This window comes from Lipotes vexillifer, unplaced genomic scaffold (genome assembly GCF_000442215.2).
Source record: "Lipotes vexillifer unplaced genomic scaffold, Lipotes_vexillifer_v1.1 scaffold603, whole genome shotgun sequence".
In the NCBI taxonomy this organism is placed as follows: domain Eukaryota; kingdom Metazoa; phylum Chordata; class Mammalia; order Artiodactyla; family Lipotidae; genus Lipotes; species Lipotes vexillifer.
The window spans coordinates 187,856-196,874 of NW_006770698.1; positions in this window are offsets into that span (position 1 = coordinate 187,856).

The window sequence follows — 9,019 nt, forward strand, 5'->3', positions numbered from 1 at the left end:
CTCCATACAAATAACCCAAAGAAAGTTTAGTATTAGTTGTTTTTTTTGTTTGTTTGTTTGCTTTTTTATACTGCAGGTTATTAGTCATCAATTTTATACACATCAGTGTATACATGTCAATCCCAATCGCCCAATTCAGCACACCACCATCCCCACCCCACCACGGTTTTCCCACCTTGGTGCCCGTACGTTTGTTCTCTACATCTGTGTCTCAACTTCTGCCCTGCAAACCAGTTCATCTGTACCATTTTTCTAGGATCCACATACATGCATTAATATCTGATATTTGTTTTTCTCTTTCTGACTTACTTCACTCTGTATGACAGTCTCTAGATCCAACCACATCTCAACAAATGACCCAATTTCGTTTTTATTATGGCTGAGTAATATACGATTGTATATATGTACCAAAACTTCTTTATCCATTCGTCTGTTGATGGGCATTTAGGTTGCTTCCATTACCTGGCTATTGTAAATAATGCTGCAATGAACATTGGGGTGCATGTGTTTTTTGAATTATGGTTTTCTCTAGGTATATGCCCACTAGTGGGCATACTGTTCTCCATAGTGGCTGTATCAATTTATATTCCCACCAATAGTGCAGGAGGGTTCCCTTTTCTCCACACCCTCTCCAGCATTTGTTGCTTGTAGATTTTCTGATGATGCCCATTCTAACTGGTGTGAAGTGATACCTCATTGTAGTTTTGATTTGCATTTCTCTAATAATTAGTGATGTTGAGGAGCTTTTCATGTGCTTCTTGGCCATCTGTATGTCTTCTTTGGAGAAATGTCTATTTAGGTCTTCTGCCCATTTTTGGATTGAGTTGTTTGTCTCTTTAATATTGAGCTGCATGAGCTGTTTATATATTTTGGAGATTAATCCTTTGCCCATTGATTCATTTGCAAATATTTTCTCCCATTCTGAGGGTTGTCGTTTCGTCTTGTTTATGGTTTCCGTTGCTGTGCAAAACCTTTGAAGTTTCATTAGGTCCCATTTGTTTACTTTTGTTTTTATTTCCATTACCCTAGAAGGTGGATCAAAAAGATCTTGCTGTGATTTATGTCAAAGAGTGTTCTTCCTATGTTTTCCTCTAAGAGTTTTATAGTGTCAGGTCTTATATTTAGGTCTCTAACCCATTTTGAGTTTATTTTTGTGTATGGTGTTAGGGAGTGTTCTAATTTCATTCTTTTACATGTAGCTGTCCAGTTTTCCCAGCACCAATTATTGAAGAGACTGTCTTTTCTCCATGGCATATCTTTGCCTCCTTTGTCATAGCTTAGTTGACCATAGATGCGTGGGTTTATCTCTGGGCTTTCTATCTTGTTCCATTGATCTATGTTTTTGTTTTTGTGCCAGTACCATATGGTCTTGATTACTGTTGCTTTGTAGTATAGTCTGAAGTCAGGGAGTCTGATTCTTCCAGCTCCGTTTTTTTTCCCTCAAGATTGCTTTGGCTATTCAGGGTCTTTTTTGTCTCCATACAAATTTTAAGATGATTTGTTCTAGTTCCATAAAAAATGCCATTGGTAATTTGATAGGGATTGCATTGAATCTGTAGATTGCTTTGGGTAGTAGAGTCATTTTCACAATATTGATTCTTCCAATCCAAGAACATGGTATATCTCTCCATCTGTTGATATCGTCTTTAATTTCTTTCATCAATGTCTTATAGTTTTCTGCATACATGTCTTTTGTCTCCCTAGGTAGGCTTATTCCTAGGTATTTTATTCTTTTTGTTGCAAAGGTAAATGGGAGTGTTTCTATAATTTTGTGATTTTTCATCATTAGTGTATAGGAATACAGAGATTTCTGTGCATTAATTTTGTATCCTGCAACTTTACCAAATTCATTGATTAGCTCCAGTAGTTTTCTGGAGGCATTTTTAGGATTCTCTATGCATAGTATCATATCATCTGCAAACAGTGTCAGTTTTACTTCTTCTTTTTCAATTTGCATTCCTTTTATTTCTTTTTCTTCTCTGATTGCTGTGACTAGGACTTCCAAAACTATGTTGAATAATAGTTGTGAGAGTGGACAACCTGGTCTTGTTCCTGATCTTAGAGGAAATGCTTTCAGTTTTTCACCATTGAGAATGATGTTGGCTGTGGGTTTGTCATATATGGCTTTTATTATGTTGAGGTAGGTTCCCTCTATGCCCATTTTCTGGAGAGTTTTTATAATAAATGGGTGTTGAATTTTGTCAAAAGCTTTTTCTGAATCTATTGAGATGATCATATGGTTTTTGTTTTTTTTTTTTTTGCGGTACACGGGCCTCTCACTGTTGCGGCCTCTCTCTTTGCGGAGCACAGGCTCCAGATGTGCAGGCTCAGTGGCCATGGCTCACGGGCCCAGACGCTCCGCGGCATGCAGGATCCTCCCAGACCGGGGCATGAACCCATGTCCCCTGCATTGGCAGGTGGACTCTCAACCACTGTGCCACCAGGGAAGCCCGATCATATGGTTTTTATTCTTCAATTTGTTAATATGGTGTATCACATTGATTGATTTGTGTATATTGAAGAATCCTTGCATCCCTGGGATAAATCCCACTTGATCATGGTGTATGATCCTTTTAAAGTGTTGTTGGATTCTGTTTGCTAGTATTTTGTTGAGAATTTTTGCATCTATATTCATCAGTGGTATTGGTCTGTAATTTTCCTTTTTGTAGTATCTCTGTCTGGTTTTTGTATCAGGGTGATGGTGGTCTCATAAAATGAGTTTGGGAGTGTTCCTTCCTCCACAAATTTTTGGAAGAGTTTGAGAAGGATGGGTGTTAGCTCTTCTCTAAATGTTTGATAGAATTCACCTGTGAAGCCATCTGGTCCCAGACTTTTGTTTGTTGGAAGATTTTTAATCATAGTTTCAATTTCATTACTTGTGATTGGTCTGTTCATATTTTCTGTTGCTTCCTGGTTCAGTCTTGGAAGGTTATACCTTTCTAAGAATTTGTCCATTTCTTCCTGGTTTTCCATTTTATTGGCATAGAGTTGCTTGTAGTAGTCTCTTAGGCTGCTTTGTATATCTGTGGTGTCTGTTGTAACTTCTCCTTTTTCATTTCTAATTGTATTGATTTGAGTCCTCTCCCTCTTTTTCTTGATGAGTCTGGCTAATGGTTTATCAATTTTGTTTATCTTCTCAAAGAACCACCTTTTAGTTTTATTGATCTTTGCTATTGTTTTCTTTATTTCTATTTCATTTATTTCTGCTCTGATCTTTATGATTTCTTTCCTTCTGCTAACTTTGGGTTTTGTTTGTTCTTCTTTCTCTATTTCCTTTAGGTGTAAGGTTAGATTGTTTACTTGAGATTTTTCTTGTTTCTTGAGGTAGGCTTGTATAGCTACAAACTTCCCTCTTAGAACGGCTTTTGCTGCATCCCATAGGTTTTGGATCGTCGTGGTTTCATTGTCATGTGTCTCTAGGTATTTTTTTTTTTTGATTTCCTCTTTGATTTCTTCAGTGATCTCTTGGTTATTTAGTAACATATTGTTTAGCCTCCATGTGTTTGTGACTTTTACATATTTTCCCTGTAATTCATTTCTAATTTCATAGTGTTGTTGTCAGAAAAGATGCTTGATATGATTTCAATTTTCTTAAATTTACTGAGGCTTGATTTGTGACCCAACATGTGATCTATCCTGGAGAATGTTCCATACGCACTTGAGAAGAAAGTGTAATCTGCTGTTTTTTGATGGAATATCCTATAAATATCAATTAAATCTATCTAGTCTATAGTGTCATTTAAAGCTTCTGTTTCCTTATTTATTTTAATTTTGGATGATCTGTCCATCGGTGTAAGTGAGGTGTTAAAGTCCCCCAGTATTATTGTGTTACTGTCAATTTCCTCTTTTATAGCTGTTAGCAGTTGCCTTATGTATTGAGGTGCTCCTATGTCGGGTGCATATATATCTATAATTGTTATATCTTCTTCTTGGATTGATCCCTTGATCATTATGTAGTGTCCTTCCTTGTCTCTTGTAACATTCTTTATTTTAAAGTCTATTTTATCGATTGGAGTATAGTAACTCCATCTTTTTGATTTCTATTTGCATGGAATATCTTTCTCCATCCCCTTACTTTCAGTCTGTATGTGTCCCTAGGTCTGAAGTGGGTCTCTTGTAGACAGCATATATATGGGTCTTGTTTTTGTATCCATTCAGCAAGCCTGTGTCTTTTGGTTGGAGCATTTAATCCATTCACGTTTAAGGTAATTATTGATATTTACGTTCCTATGACCATTTTCTTAATTGTTTTGGGTTTGTTTCTGTAGGTCCTTTTCTTCTCTTCAGTTTCCCACTTAGAGAAGTTCCTTTAGCATTTGTTGTAGAGCTGGTTTGGTGGTGCTGAATTCTCTTAGCTTTTGCTTGTCTGTAAAGCTTTTGATTTCTCCATCGAATCTGAATGAGATCCTTGCGGGTAGAGTAATCTTGCTTTTAGGTCCTTCCCTTTCATCATTTTAAGTATATCATGTCACTTCCTTCTGGCTCATAGAATTTCTGCTGAGAAATCAGCTGTTAACCTTATGGGAGTTCCCTTGTATGTTATTTGTCATTTTTCCCTTGCTGCTTTCAAGACTTTTTCTTTGTGTTTAATTTTTGCCAGTTTGATCACTATATGTCTTGGCCTGTTTCTCCTTGGGTTTATCCTGTATGGGACTCGCTGCGCTTCCTGGACTTGGGTGGCTATTTCCTTTCCCATGTTAGGGAAGTTTTTGACTATAATCTCTTCAAATATTTTCTCTGGTCCTTTCTCTCTCTCTTCTCCTTCTGGGACCCCTATAATATGAATGTTGTTGCATTTAATGTTGTCCCAGAGGTCTCTTAGGCTGTCTTCATTTCTTTTCATTCTTTTTTCTTTAGTCTGTTCCACAACAGTGAATTCTAACATTCTGTCTTCCAGGTCACTTATCCGTTCTTCTGCCTCAGTTATTCTGCTATTGATTCCTTCTTGTGTAGTTTTCATGTCAGTTATTGTATTGTTCATCTCTGTTTGTTTGTTCTTTAATTCTTCTATGTCTTTGTTAAATATTTCTTGCATCTTCTTGATCTTTGTCTCCATTCTTTTTCCAAGGTCCTGGATCATCTTCACTATCATTATTCTGAATTCTTTTTCTGGAAGGTTGACTATCTCCACTTCACTTCATTGTTTTTCTGGGGTTTTATCTTGTTCCTTCATCTGGTATATAGCCCTCTGCCTTTTCATCTTGTCTATCTTTCTGTGAATGTGGTTTTTGTTCCACAGGCTGCAGGATTGTAGTTCTTCTTGCTTCTGCTGTCTGCCCTGTGGTGGATGAGGGTATCTAAAAGGCTTGATGGGAGGGACCGGTGGTGGGCAGATCTGACTGCTGCTCTGGTGGGCAGAGCTCAGTAAAACTTTAATCCACTTGACTGTTGATGGGTGGGGCTGGGTTCCCTCCCTGTTGGTTGTTTGGCCTGAGGCAACCCAACACTGGAGCCTACCTGGGCTTTTTGGTGGGGCTAATATCAGACTCTGGGAGGACTCACGCCAAGGAGTACTTCCCAGAACTTCTGCTGCCAGTGTCCTTGTCCCCACGGTGAGCCACAGCACCCCCCTTCCCCGCAGGAAAGCCTCCAACACTAGCAGGTACTTCTGGTTCATTCTTCCCTGGGGTCACTTCTCCTTCCCCTGTGTTCTGACGCACACACTACTTTGTGTGTGCCCTCCAAGAGTGAAGTCTCTGTTTCCCCCAGTCCTGTTGAAGTCCTGCAATCAATTCCCACTAGGCTTCAAAGTCTGATTCTCTAGGAATTCCTACTCCCGTTGCCGGACCCCCAGGTTGAGAAGCCTGGCATGGGGCTCAGAACCTTCATTCCAGTGGGTGGACTTCTGTGGTATAAGTGTTTGCCAGTCTGTGTGTCACCCACCCACCAGTTATGGGACTTGATTTTGCTGTGATTGCACCCCTCCTACCATCTCATTGTGGCTTCTCCTTTGTCCTTGGATGTGGGGTATCTTTTTTGGTGAGTTCCAGTGTCTTCCGGTCAATGACTATCCAGCAGCTAGCTATGATTCTGATGTTCTTGCAAGAGGGAGTGAGAGCACATCCTCCTACTCTGCCATCTTGGTTCCTTTCCGAAAGCAACTCTTTAAGAGTGATTCTTAAGAGGTAGAGTGAATTTTATGAGTTCTGTTCTCTGCAACTGAAACTGACTGCTGCAATAGCCACAAAAATAAATTGTATTTTTAGCAAGCAGCCTTCTTGGTATAGAATTTTCTAATCCCCTGAGTTCAAATTGCAGTAACAAACTTTATCTTAAGTCCCCAACACCAGTAAGTCCCCAATTTCCCGTGTAGTCAGGGAAGCATTTTTTAAAAATTTGCCATCTAGATAGAGAATAGAGCTGATGAGAATTCCAAATTGGCAGCTAAACAGAGGTAATTCTCTGTACCAAAAAGTGTCAGTGGGCCTGAGGATAAAGAAATCTGAATAGTATCTGAACTTCCCAGAGTTTCAATAAAGGAGGAACTGTGTTTCTAGAATGTTTTCTAAACCCCTCTAAAACTTAGTCTTTTACTACCAAGCATATGACATGGTCCATTGACAGGTTTACCTAGTATACAAAATGCAACAGTTTATTTTGAATAATTTCCATTATCATTTTTTGTTTGCTTCTGGAAAATGCGAAAACATACTATCTTTGTCAGCTCAGACTCCAAAACAAAATGCCATACAGTAGGTGGCTTAAACAGATATTTATTTTCTCACAGTTCTGGAGCCTGGAAGGTCTGAGACCAAGGAGGCTGCTGATTTGGTTCTTGGTGAGAGCTCTCTTCCTGGCTTGCCACCCTCTCCTGTGTCCTCATCTGGCAAAAAGAGACCACTCTTCTTCTTCTAAGGTACCAAACCTACTGGGTTAGAGTTCCACACTCATGACCTCATTTAACCTTAATTACCTCTTTACAGGCCCTATCTCCAAATACAGTCACATTAGTGTTAGGGCTTTAATATATGAATTGGGGTGGAGTGGGGGAGAGCACATTTCAATCCATACACATACTTCCTGATTTTAGAAAATGTGAAAATATTTTACAATATTATTGATAATAATGAAAAGTATTTATTTTCATATTTATTTCATATTTATTTATTTTAATATTTATTAACATGAGCCAGGTACTGTGGTAAGTGCTTTATAAGTATTTTTTAATTTAATTCTTATAACCAATGAACTAATTATTATTATCTCATTTTACAGATGAGGAATCAAAGCCCAGAGATGCTAAGTAACTTGTCCAAGATCACACTGCTAGCACAGTGAAGATTCCAATAGACAGTCCTTTTAACTACTATACTATAATTTAATGTATAAAATACTGGTATATTATACACCAGTAAGGAGGGTTGTTTTGGAATGGTTGCTAGTGTGAGATAACCTCCACCCTAAATGTGCTACTGTATGTGCTGAAAGGAGGAATGAGAGTCTATTATGCAAATAGAAGAGTTTGGATTACATACTAATTTACACTCTCACCAGCAGTATCTGAGTCTGTTGCCCCATGACCTCATCAAACCCGGATTTTATATTTAAGTAGCACCTCACCCTACAATTTCAAAAAACAGAAACAAAAATTCTGATGTGCCCCACTTCCTATAAGAAAAATCCTCTATGTAGTTATTGTGACCTGGTTTAATCATTAGCCCTTATCAAGGGTAAACCATGATAGCAAGTTCCTGAGGTTTAAATACACGGCTGCTTAAGGCTAAAATTTGATATGCTCACTTTATTAATTCATCTGAAAATACCACAAGAAACTCAAAGTGAAAACAAAGCCATAAAGAAAAGAAAAAGTTATACAAAGTACTCACAAACCTTACAGTTTTAAATATTTCAGTTCTCTGGACTGGCATAGCTATTACGAATTTAGTTCCTTTAAAAGGATAATGTTACGAATATCAACAGAAAATTATGCTTCACTTTCTGAAACATTAAAGTAAAATAAACATTAGAGTAACATGAATATAAGTGTATATGTATGAATGAATATATTATTTTAGATTGTATAATCCTGGAGTCAGGCTGAGTCCTAAAACTTCATTTTAAGCTCCACAGACTCTAAAATACCTGCTAAGTCCAAGTTTGTTCAATGACAACAATCAGCAAAAATTGAGAACTTAAAAAATTATTTAAAAACAGAAACTTACGTATCCCAGATTTTAACTGCAAAAATAATTAGCGCTTTTTGTAACGAGGGATAGAAAGACATCTCTATATAACAGTAGTATATGCAATTAATCACTTCTCCCAGGTTTCCCCACCCCACCCCGCCTTCATTTCTTGAAACTACCGAATAGGGACACTCATTACTCGGTACTTTCTAACTTTTCTTGCATTATAACCACCTGGAGGGACTTAAAAAATACACTTTCCTGCCCTTTCCCCCTCCATGAAAGGTACTCAGTGAATCTGGGGCGGGGCTGAGCACCTGTATTTTTAACCAGCGATGCCACTTACTTAAGGAAGGGGGACCTCAGTCGGAATGCCAGACTTCCCCCATCAGAACACTTGGGGTGGGGCCCGGGCACCCATGGTTTGGTGAGTTCTCCCAGGCGATTGTGAGGCAGGGTCAAGAACGAAAAGCGCGCGCAAGCTCCGGGCGTCTGCGCCCAGGCCAGCGCGAGGTAAGGCGCTAAAGTGGTTTTCGTCAAGCGGGAATCTCCATCTTGCCGGGCGTCCTCGGTGAGAGGCCCGCGTGGACCGACTCTGGAGACACTGGGGTGCTCGGGTCGCAGAGGCCGCGCAGCACGCAGGGATTTCCCCCTAACCGTCCCGCTACCGAGGTTAGCAGCTCTTCCTCTTCCCCTTGTCATCCAGGACGCTCAACCTCCCAGCCTCGCCAACCTCCCACGCCGCAGGTCGGAAGCACGCGGAGGGGCCGCAGGGCGCAGGCCGAGGCCCGGGCCCCAGTAGCCACCGCCAGCCGTCTGGTGGGCGGACTACCTCGGCCCTCCGCCCTCTCAGCCAACACTTCTTCAGGCCGGGCCCCTCAGCCTGGCCGCGG